The sequence below is a fragment of the Camelus ferus genome, chromosome 9 (genome assembly GCF_009834535.1).
Source record: "Camelus ferus isolate YT-003-E chromosome 9, BCGSAC_Cfer_1.0, whole genome shotgun sequence".
Lineage (NCBI taxonomy): Eukaryota > Metazoa > Chordata > Mammalia > Artiodactyla > Camelidae > Camelus > Camelus ferus.
Window position 1 is genome coordinate 79,703,750 of NC_045704.1, and position 20,045 is coordinate 79,723,794.

Consider the following 20,045-nt stretch of genomic DNA (forward strand, 5'->3'; position numbering starts at 1 on the left):
CTATTTCTATATAACAGACTCTCCAGAACTCAGCAGTATACAGTAGTAAGCACTTACTTAGCTCATAGCTGTGTGGGGTGCCTGCAGTCAGCCAATCTTGGCCAGACTTGGCTGGGAAGTTGGGATTCAGCTCTGCAACATGTATCTCTTGTCGTCCTTCTTGGACCAGTGGAGATGGCAGAGGCACCTGAAGGTAAGTGGAAACATGCAATGCCTCTGAAAACCTACACTCAGAACTGTCATGCTGCCACATGGCCAAACACAAAGTTAAGGAGTGGGGAAACATACTCCATTCCTTTATGGGAAGAACTGCAAAGTCACACAGCAAAGGGCGTGAATAGAGAGGGGCTAATGACCCAGCCTGCATAAACCCAGCCAGATGTTGGAATCATGCTCTGCCCCTTGGAACTCTTGCAGATGTCTCCCTCTCCCCACTCTGCCTGGGAGTCAAGGGATGGATGAGATGATACAGGACCCTCTGAGGGAAGACCTAGTCAACCCAGAGTAACTTAGCCCCCTGACTCCCTCTGCATCTTCCCCTGGGTAGAACGTGGGCACATAATGATTGGAAAGACAAAGTTTGCACTGAACTAAATGATCACATCAATCTCGTTAGCGGTTATGTCCTCCTGAGTCGTAGTTCTCATGTCTGATATTTCTCCTGGGGAAATAAAACAGCCAAAGGAACACACAACAAGGAGCAGAAAACAGAAAGCACTACAACTTCAGGTCATGTGCCCCATGTGACTACTAAATGGGATGTGTGAACCAGAGAGGTGAATAATGCTGTGCCTAGCCTCAACCAGACACGAGCGCAGGGAGAAGAGATCTTGTAAATGATCTGAACACTGATTTCACTGAGTCTTGATAAAAGGGCTTGTCCTTGCCAAGACCCTGGACTCTTCAAGCCAAAAGGTCCAAAACACAAACTGTCAAGTTTCCACCAGCGCAGAGTGGCTATGAACTTGGCCATGGCCACAGAAGCGCTCATGGTTTTCCAAAAATCTGTGCCTGAAACGTTCCTGTCCCAGCCCTGAAACCCTCCCCCATTCCCCAAATTAAATAGACCCTGTTGTTTTCTTCCTTGCCATAAAGCGTATTACCTCACGTTGTCTCATTTACGAGAGGTTACCAAAAGAAAGCTAAACTGGGATTTTGTTCAGCTGCTGCTGACTCTTTCCTATTACCCTAGCTCATTTTCAGTGGCATTTCAACACTTTGGAAATGAATTACCTCTACCATTTCTGGCACAAAGGAAAGAGGATTTAAATTAATTTGCAGCAAGGGATACTATTGGTCTAGGCAACTTCCCTCCCACTGTGTTAACATCAATGTCTTGTCTGGTTAAATGCTGATAAACAAGTGTAACATTCTAACAAGCCACAAATTGGGTTACTGACACCTCTGTCAGCTGTTCTCTGCTTCCAAAATCCGCTGCTTTATGGACATATGGTGGCTATACAAAATGGGGGCTCTAATGGAACCTCAGAACGAGGAGTCTTTGTTTTCATCTGGGTTCCTTGGCTGCTCTTTTTTGCTATGTCTGACTTTCTTCTAATAATAGATTGTATTAATTTGATCTCCACCCTCTGGGGTTCATTTGGGACACGTGCGTTTGTGACTTCTCCACAAAGGGGATGGGTCCCTTCCTCTTCCCAGACTTCCCTGTTTTCTCAAGGAATGGCCCCACTGGCTATTGTGCTGGGCAATCCTCATCATATCAGCAAATCAGACCACTGGGGACAAAACTGCCAGTGGCCCTTTAACCTGCCCACCACGTGTGCTGCTGGGATCTGCAGATCTCGGGACACAGGAAAGCAGGTGATGTCCTGTATAATGTCCCACCATGGATGGCCAACCTGCCAGGTGGGAGGATGACTGAATGACCAGTCACCATTCAACAGGCTCTTTTTATTAGAGGATAAGGCAAGAGAAATTGTCCTCAACCCAAAGCCAAAAAACCCTAGCTGAGAGATCAGAAAGAACTGCATGAAAGTGAAGATGGCCACAGCTACGCCTGTGGCTGCTATGTGGCACACAGTCAGGGCCACCAGGGCTCTCCTTCCCGACCCCTCCTTGAGATCCCAGGAACAGAGTAGACAGCAACCTGGTCACTTAGGGTAGGCTCAGGTGTCCCCAGAGTCAAGGGCGTGGACAAGATGATTCATTCTTTTGATATGAGGGTTCCTTAGTTTTTCTGGGTTTTTTTCTTTCTCTTTTTAAATTGAAGTATAGTCAGTTTACAATGTAGTGTCAATTTCTGATGTACAGCATAATGTTTCAGTCATACATATACGTATATATTCCTTTTTTCTTTTTTAAAAAATTATTTATTATTGTAATATTTAATTTGGGGACGGGGAAGGTAATTAGACTTATTTATTTTTAGGAGAGGTACTGGGGATTGAACCCAGGACCTTATGCATGCTAAGCATGCACCTACCACTTGAGGTATAACCTCCCCCTTATATGTATTCCTTTTCATATTCTTTTTCATTATGAGTTACTACAAGATATTGAATATAGTTGCCTGTGCTGTACAGTGGAAACTTGTTGTTTATCTATATCATGCCATACTTTTTCTGGCTTTTAAAATCAAACACTATTTTTCAAGTTCATATTGCTATGAGTTTACCTAGGAAATGTCTTCTCTGTGTAATTTTCCCATGGGCATAGCAGTGTTATCAGTGATCAGTAGAATCAACAATAGGAAAGGAATTTAAAAATAACAGTGCAGGGTGCTGACCTCCTGGGAGATAACTTTCCTGCCTCTGTCCAAACCTGTCCCTCACGGTGCATGGCTGCAGAAGGCGGTCCACACTCTTTGAGCTCTTCTCAGAGGCATGGAATGCAATGAGACAGGAGATCGTGTTTAGTGTATGTGCATGTGTGTGCATGTGTTCACATGTCAGGCATTGGATGTAGAAGATGCTGGGAGTGAGGGATTGGAGAAAGCGCTGGGTGAAGAATGAAGGTTGACCCACTCCAGGTAACTTTGTCATGGCTTCTTTCACAGTTTTTCTTTGCAGTGTCCTCCTCGGTGTTGGAGGACTCCAGGGACCCCTCTTCTCCAATCTACCCTCACTCGTAAGTGATCTCATCGAGTCTTCTGGCTGTAAATATCTGACAGCTCATACACAGTTTTTCTCTCCTTCCAGACCTCTTCCCTGAACTCTCACCGCTCATCTCCACTGATGTCTAATGGAGATCGCAAACTTCACCTGCCCCCAAACAAACGCCTGATTTCTCCCTCAAAGCCTCTCCTCCCACCGTCTCTCCCATCTCGCTCACTGGCAAGTCCATTTTACCGGATACTCAAGCCTTTAAAAACCTCAGTGTCCTCTTCACTCCCTTTTCCTCTCATACACCACATCCAATCCATCATCCAGTCTTATCAGCTGTACTTTATTGGCTCTAATTATATCCAGAATCCAGCACTTCTCAGAACCTCAGTCCCTCTATCCTAGGACAGGCCACCTTCCCTTAGTGGTCTCCCTGTGTCCCTGTGATACCAGCCCCTAAAGTCTATTCTCAACAGCAGTCAGAGTGGTCCTCCTAGAATGTGTGTCAGGTTGTGTCACTCCCCTGCTAAAATCCTCACTCAGGGAAAAGCGCAAGTCCTCACAGTGGCCCCCAAGGCCGTACCAAGCCTGTCCCCACAGCCCCTCTGGCCTCTTCGGCTTGCTTGTGCCCTTTGTTCTGGCTGCTGTGACCTCCTTGCTTTTCCTCAGGTCTGCTAGGCACACTCCTAACTCAAGGTCTTTGCAATTGCTGTTCCCTCTGTAAGGAATGCTTTTCCCCTGAGCATGATAAGGTTCACCCTTTCTTTAGGCCTTTTCACTAAGGCCTTCTCTGACCACCTCCTATATGACATTGTACCCTCTACCCCCAGAGCTGACACTCCCTGTATTTTCTTTTCCATGCTCATCAACATTGTATTTCACTTCTGCATGTGTCTGACTTCTCCACTAGACGATGTAAGTTCCATTAGAGCAGATTTCTGGGGGAGGGGTCTGCTTGTTCATTGTGATTTCCCAGCATGTAACAGAATCATAATAGCTATGAATAAATGAATGAACAAATGAATGAGTGCCATTATCTCTCTAAATCCCAGCTGGATCCTCAGGTAAACATGGCGGAAGGAGGGGAGGAAAGCTCAAGAGAGGGGATGTGTTCCCTTCCCTTGGTCCAGAATACTCCTCTCTCATCACCTAACTCCCACTCACCCTTGGAGGGGTCAACTTAAATATCACTCCTCCAGCTTAGGGGACTAAATTAGGCTCTCTGCTAAATGCTTCTGTAGTTCCGGTATTTCTTTTTGCAGTACTTTGCATGCTTAGAATCTCGTAATAAATTATTCATAGCTCTTGTTTAATGTCTGTTTTCCCCACTAGACTGTGAGCATCACCAGGCAGGGACTGCACTAGTCTTTGTTCACAGCTGGGTCCTGGCACCCAGGTGCCAGGCTTGGCACATGTGTGTGCTCTGTTAGTGACCGTCAACAGGGGATATTGAATATTTAAATGAGAGAGGCGGGGCCAAGGCCAGGCTCACCTGAGCTGTGAGAGGTAGCCCGGGTGTGTGTTTGCTGCCTTATGGGTTAAGTTGGCAAATCCAGCTTTCAAGGGACCCTTTGCTCACAGTCAGTACATAAGGAGTGCCTTGCTTAAGACCTTGACCTCGGCTTTCACACTGTCAGGCAGCCCATTAGGGGTTTTAATGGAGGGGGAAATGAATGCACTTTCCACTCAATTAAAAATACACACAATTTTACAGCCAGAGGAGAACAGCTTAATCTTGCGTGTGCTCTCATTTCACAGAGGAGAAAACTGAGGCTTACGAGAGTTGAAATGACTTGTCTGAGATCACACAAATAATTAGAGACAGAAGGGAGCTAAAAACTCAGAAATCTGATGTCTAGTGTCTTTAACTATGCCACAATTACGCTTTTTTTTCTTCTCCCCTGAAATAAAACTCTTTTTAAAAATTAGCTTTTAACAGTAACATTAAGAAATGAGAGTGCCTTAAAAAGTCAACTTTTAAACTTTAAACTAGTTCTTCAGAAACGTACTAGTGCACTAAGTACAATGTATTACCTTTACTAATGCTTAGTCATATATTTTATTTTTTTATTTTTTAATGTATTTTTATTGAAGTATAGTCAGTTTATAATGTGTCAGTTTCTGGTGTACAGCACAATACTTCAGTCATATAGGAACATACATATATTTGTTTTCATATTCTTTTCCACCATAAGTTACTACAAGATACTGAATATAGTTTCCTGTGCTATACAGTATGAACTTGCTCTTTATCTATTTTATGTATATTAGTTAGTATCCTGCAAATCTCAAAAGCTATATATTTACCTATAGATTTTAATCTAACTTGATTTCCTTCCCTTAGGCTTGAGTAAAATCTTTCTTTCGGTTCACCCTGACTCATTTCTTTCTTTCTTTTCTTTCTTTTCTCTCCTTTCTTTTCTCTTCTTTCTTTCTTCTCTTGCTTTCTTCCTTCCTTCCTCCCTTCCTTCCTTTCTTATAGTCAGTTTACAATGTTGTGTCAATTTCCAGTGTAGAGCACAATTTTTCAGTTATACATGAACGTATATATATTCATTGTCGCATTCTTTCTCTGTGAGCCACCACAAGATCTTGTTGTATTTCCCTGTGCTATACAGTATAATCTTGTTTATCTATTCTACATATGACTGTCAGTATCTGTTCTTATTTCACAATTCCAGACCAAGTCCAAAACTGCTGTGTCCAGCCAAGTTTCCGACCTGAGGCATTTCTCAGGCATAAGCAGGTTATTCCTCTATCGGGCTGATTAGCACTTGCATGAATCTTGTTCTCCTGTCTGTCTCTTCCTCCTTCCTTCTCTATCTCCCTTCCCATCCCCTCCCCCTTCTCCCTTTCACTCTCCCCCTCCCTTCCCCCTGGCCCCCTCTCCTCCTCCCCTCCCCTTCTCCTCCCTCTCCTAACACTATTGTTCTGCTGAAAATCTGATTCCCTTTTCTCTAAAGTCTCCACTTGCTCCATTAACACTTTCATTACAGATATATTTGTGTGACATTTGAATATAATAACATTTTCTTGATGACTCCCTTGAAGCTGCACCTCAAACTTGGTTTAGATGCCACCTAAATGACTTATAGTGATTGCGCAGGAGGGTATGAAAAGGTGGGATACATCCTGTGTGCCCCTTGGCCAGTGACAGTCAGAGTTGGGTCACACAGACCTGGCGAGTCAATGATGAGGTCTGTATGGTGATACCAGTTCCAGTCACTCCTCTGGTCCAAACCACCACCATCTCTTGCCTGGATTACTTTGGTACCTTCCTCACTGGTCTCCCCACTCCTACCCTTGCCTCCAACCCCCCCAGTCTGTTCTCAACAAGGCAGCCAACGTGGTCTATGTAGATGGAATCCCTTCACTCCTCACCCAAGCCCTGTAATGGCTCCCATTCCTCAGCTTAAGAGCGCAAGTCTTACAGCAGCCCAGTGGACCCCTTTCTTCCTTTGTTAATTTTGATTTCCTTTTCTATTACTCATTACTTCCATCCTCACCCTCTGTGCTCCACCCACACTAGCCTATCTGCTCTCCTTCAAACACACCAGATACTCAAGTTTTATGGCCTTTCTGCTTGGCTGTTTCACCAGCTAAGCCTTGGCTCAGATCATGCCTTCTCAATGGACTGACTAGCGTGGACCCCATGTAACATATCCCCTGCCCCTGCCCTGTACTCCCCATCCCCTTAACCTGCCCTCCTTGGTCTTTTTATTCACAGCACTCACCACTCTCTTAACGTTCTGTACAAGCTACATATTTGTAATGTTTATCGTTCACTGTCCATCTTCCCAGCTAGGATGTTAGTTCTCTGAGCGTGGGGATCTATTTTGTCCCAACTCCCTAGAACAGTGCCTGGCACAGAGCAGGCACCCTCTCCAGCCCCTGTGGAGTCCTACTCTCTGGTACTGCTGGAGACCCTCAGAGTGGTTGGCTTTGTTTCCTGAGTGGACTGGGGTGGGGAGAACCCTCACACACTCCCCATGAATTTGGTCTCCCAGGCTCTGCTGTTCCCATTGACCTGCGCCGTCCAGAGGTGGCTCTTGGATAGTTGAAATGCAGCCAATTCCGACCGAGGTGCCCTGAGTCCAAAATCCACACTGGATTTCAAAGACTTAGTACACAAAATGTGAGGCATCTTGGTAATAATCTTTTTCATATTGATTACATGTTGGAATGATCATATTTTGGAGATTCTGAGCTAAATTAACTACAACTAAATGATAGATTAATTAATTTCATTTGGGTTATTTTGCTTTTGTTTTAGTTTTTTAAATGTGGCTACTAGAAAATATAAAACGATCTCTGTGGGTCACCCTTGTGGCTGGCGCTGGATTTCTGTTGGACAGCACTGCACAGATTGCTGCCGTTTCTCCTGGGCTCCGCTGGGTCAGGGCGCACATTTTGCTACTAGGACATCTCCGCACTGCTGAATGTCACTGTCACTTCTGCTGGGCAGGATCTCTACTCCTCTGGTAGGTTCCTGTAACACCTATCAGATGAGACCACCGACCCTCCTCAGTGCCCTCAACCTCTACCCAGTTATGACCACCAACTGAGTCCTCAAGGTCTTAAAGTGGTCCAGGGCCCTGGGACAAGGTAGGACCGTGTCTCCCTTCCCCTTCTGGTGTCTCTGTTAAAAGGCCCCAAAGCAGAGAAAGCTGTCTGTGCTCTAGTATCATAGAGTGCATTGAAAGCTTTTTCTGTTTTTGTTTCCTGCCATCTCTGCAGGAAAACATGGAGGTGGGCCAGGATCAGATCTTTTACTTTGTTTTGTTTTCTATATATGATTTCCTTTTTGTTTTGTTTTATTTTTTACCTTGAAAACCAACTTACTGAGGTACAATTTACATACAATAAAATGTTACTAATTTTTAGTAGATCATTCAGTTGGGTCTTGTCAAATGCCAAATCTGTGTGACACCACCCTAATTATGATACAGAATTTCTCCATCACTCCAAAAATTTCCTTTGTGCCAGGGGCAGATTTGAGGGCTAGCTAAATCGCTGGATTCAGAAATGTATCTTTTTATAAGGTTATCAGGCACCAGCTGTCAGGCCTGGCTCTTCCTCCCTTGGGGAGGATTCTCCCAGGAGACTCCTTCCATCCTCATTTGTTCAGGTTAGGAATTTTCACCAGTTCCCCAGACTCGAATCCGGGCCCAGTACAAGTCCCTGAAATGCAGACTGCAGGGTTTTTATCTTGTCTTGTTTCTGTTTTTGTTTAGTGAAATATAAAGTGACGTCACCACATTGATCAACCTAAGGAGGCTTCCAGGAGGAGGTGTTGCTGTTTTCTTTAGCAGCATTGACTAAATGGTGAGGCTATAGTTGGTGGATTTGGGGGAAAGCAAGTCAGGGCCCTGCATGATGTGGCCCCTGCGGTCATCTTCAGTCTTAGCTCACACTATTTTCTCCTCCCTTACTACACTGTAGCCACACCAGATCATATTCTACTTCTTCAACCTCACCAAGATGGTTGCTTCCCCAGGGCCTTTGCACAGGCCACTCCCACTGGCTGGAAAGCTCTTTGCCCTCTCTCTGCACACCAGACTCTTTTCCACCCTTCACACCTCAGTTTAAAGGGCATCACCTCACAGAGGATTCCTGAGACCACCCACTCTAAAAGTAGATCCCTACTGTTATTCATTTCTTTGTAATGTCTATCCCAGTTTATAATATATTAATTTATTTGTTTGCATGTTTAATATCTGTCTCCCACATCAGACTATGAGCTTTATGGAAGTAGAAACTGTTCTGTATTATATTGTGCTATTTATTTACAATTATTCTTTCTTTTTCTGCACTTGCCTTGGTTTAACTGTGAGTAGATATTCATCCCTACCTCACTAATTTTCGATTTGGTCCGTGACTCGCTTTGGCTAATGGTATGTTAGTGGAAATAAAGTACACTATGTCTGACCAGGGTCTTTAAGTGTGTGTGCATGGTTTGGCTTGATCTCTTGGGGCTACTTTCCCCTGCCACGAGAAGAGCCTTCCTACATAGCTGTCATTTTTCTTCCTGAGATCTGAAATGAGGACCAGGCTCTGCTGTTCCCATTGACCTGAGCCATCCATAGGTGGCTGTTGTATAGTTGAAATGCAGCCAATTCCAACTGAGGTGCAGACCTGAACCCAACCCTGAACCCTAAAGTTTCCCAGTCTACCTGTAGGTCTTCAAGCAGGAGAAACAAATACTTCTTGTTGATAGCCACTGATATTTTGGGGTACTTTCTTACCCAGCATTATTGCAAAAATAGCTGACTATCACATGATCTACTGTATAAAAGGCACACAGCAAATATTTATTGAATGAATGGAAGAAACATTTTCCTTTATAAAAGTCAAAAGGTAGAGAATGTAAAGAGTATCAAAGTCCCCAAGATGCCAGGAAGAAAGAAAGGGATGGATTAAGTCATGGGAGGAAAGAAGAGCCCAAAGATTTGTTGGGGACAAATCTCAGGATAAAGCTTTGTGGTCCACAGAAGTACTCTGAGGCCACACTAGCAACTAAGGTGTCCTAGCCAAAGTTCTAGACAGAGAAGATGTTTTTGGAAGGTAGAATATTGACTACAGGTGAGCCAGAAATCAAGATTTAGGCATTGAATCTTGGAAAGCACAGAACCATGAAAGAGAAGTGGAGATCTAATGCAGCAGACAAGAGCAACTTGCCTACAATCAGCTGTTTGGGGATAGAATGGACACAACTTTCCACATCTGTTTTGTTTTTTTTTTTCTGTCCTGGTGCCCTTTCCACTACTTCATGTTGAATCTATTGAAGTTTGATGAGGGAGGAGAAAGGGGCATGTGTGGGATGACATGTCAGTTCACATGAAGATCAAGACTGAGGAATATCACCTTGTTTCACTCCCAACAATGTCTCCAGAGGAGAGGGCTGTGGGCTTGCACTAAGGATTGGAGCAAAGGTCCCCTGTGGCTTGAATCCTATATCATCTCTTTGAAACAAGGCAAGTTACTGAGGTCCCTCCAAAGACTCAGTTGCATTGACTCAAACCCACATATGGTCAGATTTTTAGGGAAGCAAGTCTCTTGCCCCTACAATCCCATTCTTCCCAACCCTCCGAAATAGCATTCAGGCAAGGTTCAGGGCATTTCACTAGTGCAGCCCAGAGACATTTCTTTCTTTCCAGAGGCTGACTCTCTCCTCTGCAGGCGGCACAGCACCAGGCAGGGATGCGGGGAGGGGCAGGCTTTCCCTGTAAGAGAAGGCTCTCCCATCAGCTGCTGCGCTCCTTAGCACCTTGCCAGCCTGTCTGGCCATGTCCTGGATACTCTTATGCACTAGCAACCTTGTCAGATGGTCCCAAGAAAGGCTGTGGCTAAGGGAAGTGAAAACCAGCAATAGTTTGTCACTGGCCTGGGCTTTGCAGAGCCTGGGATCCCGAGGGGGCCACCAGTGTCTTAGAATTAAGCTCTCCCCACTTCCATCCTCTCCCCGTTAACTCCCCCTCCTCTCCCACCCAACACATTCCTCTTGCCAGAGGCCTGGAGAGGGAACCAGGTGATGGTGAGTATCAGGGTTCCCACAAAAAGTTCAGCAGGTTTTTACCCAACTTTTAGGCATCTTTTTCAAAAGAAAGTTCTGTTGTCAAGAAGACCCCATCCAGTGTGAGAAGCCAAGATGGTGCCCAGGTCATACTGTTGAATAGGAGCCTTCCATGGTCAAATTTTGGGATCTGGCCTCATAACAGCAGATGGGGGAATATGGAATGGGTCAAAGTCTAGAATCAGATCCACCCACTGAGGTGGGGAAGATCTTGAAGAAACAAAATCAGAGGTTCAATGTCTGTCAAGTAGGTTGAATGTTGATGTCTACTACAGAAAGGTAGGTCAGCTTAGGGAATAGGGTCTTATGTGTCTCAGCTCCTACCCCGTCTGCACATCTCATTCTGGGTGGAGTTTCAGGCTGGAAGCGTAACACCCCAGGAGGAGGAGCTAAGGTTTCACAAACCAGGTTGAGTGGGCAACTGGGTTTCTGCCAATGGAATCTGAAGTCCAGGTATTGGCATCTACCCTTGTCCCATGCCTGGTCCCTCTGCAGTGCTTGGAAGGAATGTTCTGCATGCCTTGTAGTCTACTGATGGCAACAGTGACTGGGAGCAAGATGGCACTGACCAGGGAACAGCCCAGTCTGTGAGGGAGCCCATTGTTTTCTACGGTGATAGTGGGGATTGAGGAAGGAGGCACAGAAAGATTAAGCTGAGAAGTGGGAAGCAGTCATCTGAGCTTCTGGGAACTCTGCCTACTGGCTGGTCATTTTCCTGGGCAGCCGTGTGGACACAGCCGCATTTTGCCAAGGAGGCGGTGAGCATCCCCCAAACCTGGGCAGATGATCAGCCATCTGTCTCTCTCTCTCTCTCTCATAACTGCCGAGCTTCCTGCTGCAGGCAGGAGGGGGATGCTCTTTAGAGAGTATAGTCTCACTGCATCCTGGCTGTAGGTCGAATTCTTGGCAGGGCTTCAGCTTTTGACACTCAAGAGACTGAAACAGAGCAGGCTGGAGGTGGAAAAACACCACAGCTGAATACATTTTAAAGGACAGTGAAAAAAGACCTTGGCCCCAAATCAGATTGTTCCTGATCTAAAATTAAAAGCGACTTAAGCCTTAACGTTCGAGAAGAGCAGCAGATAATGGTTGTGAGGGTGGGGAGAGAAATTGCTTTTCTTTTCACTTCCTGGCTGAGAGCAGACCTCTCCAAGATTTCTCTGGACAGGATTTATTTACTCTCTTAAAAAAAAAAAAAACACTTTGCACTTTGCATGAAGATTTGCAAATGCCAGGCACACGGCATGCCGGGTGCCCAGCCAAACCTCTTGTGGTTAGCCTTGAAATGAGATCATTTCACAGTAAGAAGGAGGTCAGATTGCAAAGAGGGGAATTCATTTGGCCGCATCAATATGTAGGCTGCAGCAAAACCACAGAAAAAAATTGTGTTGCCCTGCCATAGCAGCAAACCCTGGACATAAGGCTGAACTTCTAAGGTACCTACTCTTGTCTCCTGCAAGTCCCTTCTAGATGCTTCTTTCACCTTGCCAGCCTCCTCCTAGAATGATATGATCAGAATTCCATTTGCAAGGCAAGTGAGTCATCAGAAGCTTCCCGAAGTATCTAATACACTCTTCTGAATTCAGAATGTATGCATATGAGAGGGTCACACTTAACTCTCTTAAATTATCCTCTGTATGTCCAGCCAATGTGAAAAATGTGGGATCTTCCTTTGCCAACCAAACTATCAGAGGAGCCTTGTCCACCCCAACCTCCCAACTTTATTTGATCAGGAGTTACTGAGTATCTGCCATGTGCCCAGGGCAGAGCCAAGTGACCCAGGAGGCACAAAAGCATGTGCGGCCAATTACTGACCTAAATGCATTTGGATCCTTGTTGGAGAGATGAACAGATATGACGCGATTTGAGAGTAATATGGGGTCGCTCATGAAAACGAGTGGGAATCTAACGTCCCAGTGGCGCATGGAGGAGCTGGGCTAGGGAAAGTGCTTTGTGGGCCAGAGGTGTTGAGGAGGGTCCATGGAAAGGTAGGACTTAGGGTGGGATCATTTCCTTTCCATCCCCAGCTACACTGACTTCTCTGTTGTCTCTGACAAAATTCTACCAAGCGTCACGCCCACGGAATAACTCTAAACCAAACTTTGGGCTTCCCAAGGTATAGCAGAAGGCTCTGCCTATGCAGACAAAAATGCCTGGGCTCTTGGCTCTCCATAAAGCAGTTAGTGAGGGCTACTTTTACGGAGGCCAGGGAACAAAGCCTAGCACCACACTGGGTAAAGGGGCTTTGCTGGGCATCCAAGAGCCCAGGGATTCGGCGTCAGATGATACTTAGCTTGGAGTAACGTATTTAAGTTCTTGGGGCATCACTTTCTCAACTGTAAAATGGTAATAACAATAGCACCTATTTCCTGGGGCTCTTGCAAGGATTAAATAAAGTATTTTACGTGAGGAGTAAAATGAGTATCTGACACACAGTCGGTGCTCAATGGCTATTCACTATCGTTATTCCTTTTCCTTTTGGGATTTTAAAACATTAATCCTTTTAGGAACAGAGTGTCCTAGTGTTCAATACATAAGCGATAATAAATAGACAAACACACAGGATATCAGAGTTTGTAGACTGTGCATACCTGTTGATAGTCACCCCAGACCATTTGACTTCCCTATTCATGTGCATTTTGCCTGGAGGGTCAATTTCTGGCTCTTTCTCTAGAGAGGATGCAGGCACATGACCACTTCCAGCCGTTCACCCCTATTTGTCAATCCTGGCCTTTTAATGGAAAGGGTACTTGAAATAACCACAAAGTATATTCCTCTTCCCTTTGGTTTGTTTGTTTGTTTGGAAGCGAAAAAAGAAGAGACAAGCTTGGAGCACAATTCAGATCCAGAAAAGACAAATTAATTATCCCCAAGCCGAAGCAGACCTTTAGCTGGCCCCAGCTCCACGCCCGAGCCACAGCTGCACCTGCTTTGAAGATGACAATATTCACTTGCTAAATACTAATAATTAGTCACTGATAGCAGGATAAAGAATGCAGAGCAAAGTGAACCTGCAATTACTGTACTTGTGTGCATCCCCTGCGCCCTTGGAGGACCAATTACCCCAGCACATTACCATAATTGGACTGACGTGTTAACAGCATCCTCCATTCTTTGAAAGTGTCACTGTGCCCCTTTCCTGCCCCTCACACCCTCTGGCCTGTAGACAGTCTGCACCGTGCCCTATGGCTAAGGCTGGCTGAAGATGTCTAAGCTGTACACCCTCTGAGGGTGCATGGGGTTTACCAGATGGTCCATGTGCATGCCAAGCATATGCATAGAGGATTCTGGGATGAAGGTCACCCTTCTGGGATGAAGGCTACCCCACACCCCCAACTTCTCTCTCCCTCAGCTCCACCTCTATGTCTTGTGGAAAGAAGACAATATGCAAGTGGTTCCAATAGTGAAACAGCCCATTTCTCCCTCCTTGGAGTTCCAGCGTTTCCTGGGGGCCGTCTGTGCCCCTTACGTGCTACCCAGCAGGAAGGCTGCGCCTGGGCTTGGCCTGACTACAGGGGCCCAGGCTGCTCAAGGAAGGATGCTCCCAAACTCCCAGCAGTAAGCAAGGGCAGCTATCCACAGAATCGTGCCCCTGAAAATGAGGAGTGGCTGGCTTTTGGCTCCAAAGGGGCAGGGGGGAGCTTGGATGTGGGCAGGTTAGGGCAACAGGGACTCAGCCCACAGGCTGCCGCGAGGGAGCTTGGAGCTGGTGGCAGGCCGTTCCCTCCAGCCGCCTCCACCCCAGCCCCTGCTGCCTCCACACCGTTTTACGAGGTGATCAGTGTCGTATTGATCGAGAGAAGGCTGCTGAGCACTAGCACCCGCTCTGTGTTGGCAAGGAAGCAGGTTTTCACTGCTGACCTTTCCAAAGCAAAAATCAGTTAGAAAAAAGTTTTTTTGGTGCCTTCTTCCCTCTCCTTTCCATCTGATTTCTTTCTCCATTGAACAGCAAGAGACTTTTTCATACAAGTCACTGCAACCTTCTCAGGGAATAAGACTTGGTTTCTGGCTGTGCGCCCACACCCTGGGGAGCCCAGCCACTGGGGATGTGTCTGGGCCTCTCCCGCCCCAGCCTCAGCTCACAGAGCTGCAGCAAGGAAGGGGCTGGGGTGGCAACAGTGGCTCAGGGAGGGAGCTGAGCTGGGTGAGATGCTAGGACTGGGAAGAGAGGCGTAAGAGGAAGGAACTCCGCATCTACTATCCTGCCCAGGGCCTCTGTGTTTCACAAATCCAGGGGGCACTATTCACACTGCATTTGGTGTAAATGGTGCTCCTGGAACTCCATGGAAGGCACAGCAAATGGTGCCCCAAGAGTTGGGCAACGTGGTGGCCCTGATTATCATAACACACACATACACACACTTATGTGCATGCAGACACACAAGCACAGAGACCCTGTGCCTCTGTGTTCTCCTGGAGACGCTCTGGACCTTACGGGCCCCAGGCTCCCTGCAGTTCATGCATGGAATGGTCCATAGGGACAGCTTCTGCTCTAACGAGCACCACAGCATACCCTCCCCAGCCCTGTCGGCAGCACACACACAGTGGACAACCTGGTTAACCTCTGCATCATGACACCACTGCTGGGATATACCAGGATTCCAGAATAATGGCACTAGCAAGCATTCGTGGATGCGCCACAGTGGGAGTTACTATGTCACTAGAGTACGTTACTATTCTCCACAGGGAGCGATACTCCATTAATGGATGAATTGCAGCAGTGTTCAATCTCCTCAACTCTAAATGCAGTAAAAGAAAAAGGGGGATTTATTCTTGACTCCTCAGATGTCTTGGCCTTGCTGTTTGCGCTAGCCACTCACACACAGCGGCTCAGATAGAAAACCACACACGTACACTCACAAGACAAAAACAGCCACCAACACAGGAAGCTAGGCAGCACCCAGAGGTGCACACACGTTCCCAGGGACAGTCAGCCCCCGTGCACAGACACACCCATGCACAGACTCGTGCAGTACCGGAAAGCATGTGCTCATGTCACACAAAACACGTTCCTATGTAAATCAACACACATGCTCCCAAAGTCCAAAAGGTAGCTTCAGAGACCCATCCATGTGTACAATGTTTTGTACAAATGTGACCTGGAATGTGCCGGAATTAAGTCTATTCCGTAATGTTAGGACCACAGCTTTGGGGTCGAGCTCTGTGGTAGGTGTTCCTTCCTGGGTGGCCGACACCTTTACAGCTGGGAAAGTGCAGGGCCAGTTGAATTCTTTGGTAGGTGATTTAGGGGACTTTGCTTGACTCCCCACAGGGCCCTATCCGCCCATCACATTCCCTGGAAGAGGTCAAGAGTCGCAATATCTCTCTGTGAACGGCTGCACACAGCTGTGAGTTCCAGAGGCGAGGGATTCCAGGCAAGATTTTATTTGCCCAGAATGTGTGTCCTGGGCGTCTCAGAGAGGAGCTAGGCCCAGGCTCTCTGGTTCTGCTCCCAGAAAAGGAAGGACGAATTCAGGTTCTGGCTGCAGAAAGTGATTCTTTATAGCAGAAAGAGGGGGTGCGCTTGGAACCGAGGCATCCATGTTGGAGGGGGATAGACAGCCCGTGTGTCTCCAAATAGGGTCTGACATCACTCAGCCTAACTGCTTTGTCTCAGCTTAGCCCTAAGTCACCCTTAGCAGCAACAGACTCTTAAGATGGGCCCCCCAAGAGCTATTGGAAGGCCACCTAGATGCGACCAGCCCAGGGTGAAGTTAGGGTCAGTGTGGCCTTAGTGGTCTGTTAGTGAGGGAGAAAATTTAGAGGAAGAGAGAGAGGTCCCGCAGCTGCTACATTTTAAATCCCTGCACATACTTGTGCTTAGCTATCAATTGTTTAGTCTGAAGCAAAGTGAAGCTAGGCTCCGGATGGTGGCAGAGGCCCCGGGCAGCGGGCAGAGACAGGGAGAAGACTCCCAGACAGCAGACAGGTTCCAGCGGACGCTCAGGAATCCTTCCCCAGGGCGGACAACGCGTGCCATCTCCCCACCTCCCCGACAGCCTCCACCACACCGAAGGTCTGCTTTAGGGAGACAAATGATCCTCATTAATTCCATCAGGTAATAAGCCAGTTGGTAGCATCATTAATTATACTAATTAAAACACCCTGGTCTTTGAGGTTGGCACACACTTTCATGCCACCCCCAACCTTTCACTTTACCCTTTCTCTGCCCCCGGTGACTGCTTGGCTGCATAAGTCCCTGGGATCCTGCGGGAAGAAACCACAGGCCCAACCAGCTCACGAGAAGCATTCACCTTCCACCTCATTTATTCACTCATTCATTCATTCAATGAATAAGCAGTGAGGACCTCTTCACTAGGTGCTGGGGCTACAGAAACAAGACCTTAAATCAAAGAGACAGACAAGGACGCAATTAACACAAACTACTAAGGAGACTCATGTTGACACGTACTTTACAATTTATAAAGCATTTTCACAAACCTCATCTCTTTTACTCTTCAAACCTAGGAGGGAGGTGCTACCATCATGCCCATTTTGCAGATAAGAAAACCGAGGTGGAGAGCCATTATATGGCTTGATGTCAAGAAGAGCAGAACTGGAACTTGAATTCATGCTTTTGACTCCAGACTCTCCCCTTTACACCCCCGGAAAGCAGAAGAAGCTGTCTGGAGCTAATTCTGACTGGAAGTTTCAGAAATGGCTTCTCCAAGAGGGTTATAGTTGAATTGAGTTTTAGCAGAGGAGTGGGTTGAATTGGTGTCAGATTGAAAGGGCTATTCAGGATGAAGGGATGGTATTAAAAAGGCCCGGATGGGAGGTGCACAGACTAGTCCACAATTGGCCTCATCTGGCAGGCCATGCTGCAGGGGACACAGAGAAATGCCTTTGTGAGGCAGCATGGAGGTAAATTGAAAACACCCAACAATTTCAAAGGGCAAAAGCAGTGATTCTGGGATATTTCTTTGAGGCCCAGTGAAAAATCAGGATGGCTTTAGAAAAGGCCAGATGAAAGTTTATCCCCCACATCTGTCATGCTGTCAGGGCTGCAGAGCAACAGGAGAGGATTTCATTGTTCAGGTCTCTTTTTCCATCGTACACTTTATCATTCTGTACTCTGTTTGTCCATAAGCTAAATACGCCTGCCCCTGTCTAAACACTTGGTTCCAGGCCCCTCTCTATGCTGAGCGGCTTGTCTTCTGCATCCCCTGGGCAGCACCCTGTGTGTGGTTTTGGCCCAGTCTGACTGTGTCTGGTCCTGCCTCCTCGGCTGTCTGCCAGCATGGCCCTTGTAGCCCCTTGGTACAAAAAGACCTCTTGCCTTACTCAGCTGCAGGGAGAGAGAGAGAGGTCATGTGTGTGTGAGTGAGTGAGTGAGTGAGTGAGTGAGTGAGTGAGTGTGTGAGTGTGTGTGTGTGTGTGTGTGTGTGTGTGTGTGTGTTTGCAGGGTGACTTTCACTGTTTCAAGAAGCAGCCTTTCTTTGTGATTGTTCCCCAAATGTCTGTCCCTACTGGTATCGCCTCCTGGCTTCCTGGGAGAGCTGGACACCGGGCTTGTCCTGCCCTCTGCACCCACACCCACAGCGGTGTCTCAGACAGGAGAGCACGCAGTAGGCTTGAGACATGCTTACTGCGTAAATTGACATTTCAGACCCCAGAGCCTCTGTTTAACAGGACAGTCCATGTGCCGTTGTCACACAGACTGGGTCCTGACTGTTCGTGCTGGGGAATTCATATTTAATGGGGCCTCAGAGCCTCCTGGAATCACTTCCCAGCCTCAGCCACCACTGCCACCAGATGCACGTCTGCTTAATTACAATTCATGAGGTGCTCGCCTATTAATAAAGCCTAATTAATCCAGTCACGCCACCCTGTGATGCCAGCAGGGATGTGGAGCCCTTTGGCAGCAGTGAGAGCAGAGAGGGGTTAAGGGAGACCTGGGCCCAGCTCTGGCCTCCCTCCGCCAGGGGGCTGTGAAAGGAGGTCCTCCTTAGAGCACCCAGGACGCGGAGGCTGGTGGGTTCCAGGCTAGACTGGTGCTCGGCGCCTTCCCCATCCCCTGCATGCACAGCCTCCTGTTACAGTGCCCTACCTGCCTCCACAAGCAACTGGAAGCTTCACTGAGGAACAGGTTGTGCTTATCCAGCTCTCCCCTCCACCCCCTCCTCCAGCTCAGACTTAGGATTGGTTTTGTGCACACGCGTGTGTGCAAGGGTGGCTGGGGGGAGTTGAGGGTGACTGAGGAGTCACCCTCCTGCACACGGTTCAGGGGAGCAGGGTGGGGTGGTAGAGAGAAGCACCCACTTTGAAGCCAGCTGGATCTCAGCTGTAGGCCTGTCATCACCAGGTCCTACCCTGTGGCTTTGGACCAGTTCCTTAATTGTCCTGCGCTTGCCTCGCTGCCGGCCTTTGCAAAGTGAGGGTAGCAGTACCTGTATTGCATGCAACTGTGTGGATTAAATAAGGTAACTTTGTCCAATAAATTCGTTGAATATATACAGAGAGAAAAGTCTTACAGCCTAAGTATTCAGTTGAACGAATTTTCACACACTGAACGCACTTCTCCAATCAGCACCCAGAGTGAAAAGCAAACAATGCTGGCATCGGGAAGACCTTGCCTGGGCTCCCTGTGAGTAAAGCAACTTCTGGGAAGGGATTTGGAAAGTACTCATCACACATGTCTTGGATACTTAGTGATTATTGCTATGATTTCCTCTCCCTTGTGTCCAAGAACCCTGGTTCTACCACCCCTACCAGAACCCCCATCAAACAACCCCCCCGGCACCCCAGTGGTAACATCAATTGCTGTTAGATTGACCTGCCTTCCATCAAAGTTGGTGCCATTGGATTGAGTGCTGAGGACAGGGGGAGTGAAACCCAGGTCTCTGCCCTGGGAGAGGCATTCTGGTGGTTTCTCAGTGCCCAGGGGAGGGATTCACAGACTTCTGGAACTGGAAGAAGCCTGTAGGTCGTCACATCTGAGCTCCTCCTAATGTGTGAATGACACCCTGTCTTTGCAACACGGGCCTCCAGCTTCAGCCTGATCTATGCACCTTCCTGGGATACGTCTAGAATCATAAAACATTAGAGCTTGGAAAGCATCTCAGGGATAATTTAGTGACCCAGACTCTCAATTTAAAGATGAAAGACCCAAGACTCAGAGAAGGCAGAGATTTGCCCCAGATCACACAGCATGTAGTGATAGAGAAAAACCCAGACGCTGGATCTCTGGACCCTATACTCATGCTCTTCCCTCTTCTTCCAATGGTAAGGCTTTGGAGGGGGTCACAGGAGGTCGCAGCCCTGTAGCTTGATGCTCCTAAGCTTGTGTGTGGCCCATTTCCCTGGCTGGACAGAGGGATTTACAGCAGGGGCACATTTAGCACCGAAGCTGGGGTTGGAGTCCGAGGGGATATTTATCACTTTTCAGCACCACACACAACGAAAAGGGG

General features: G+C 47.3%; 1 protein-coding gene across 3 annotated transcripts in view; it reads right to left on the reverse strand.

The window, feature by feature from the left end:
* KCND3 (potassium voltage-gated channel subfamily D member 3) overlaps positions 1 to 20,045 on the reverse strand; it is a 409,555-nt gene that overhangs the window by 222,588 nt on the left and 166,922 nt on the right. The gene's annotated exons all lie outside the window — the stretch shown is intronic.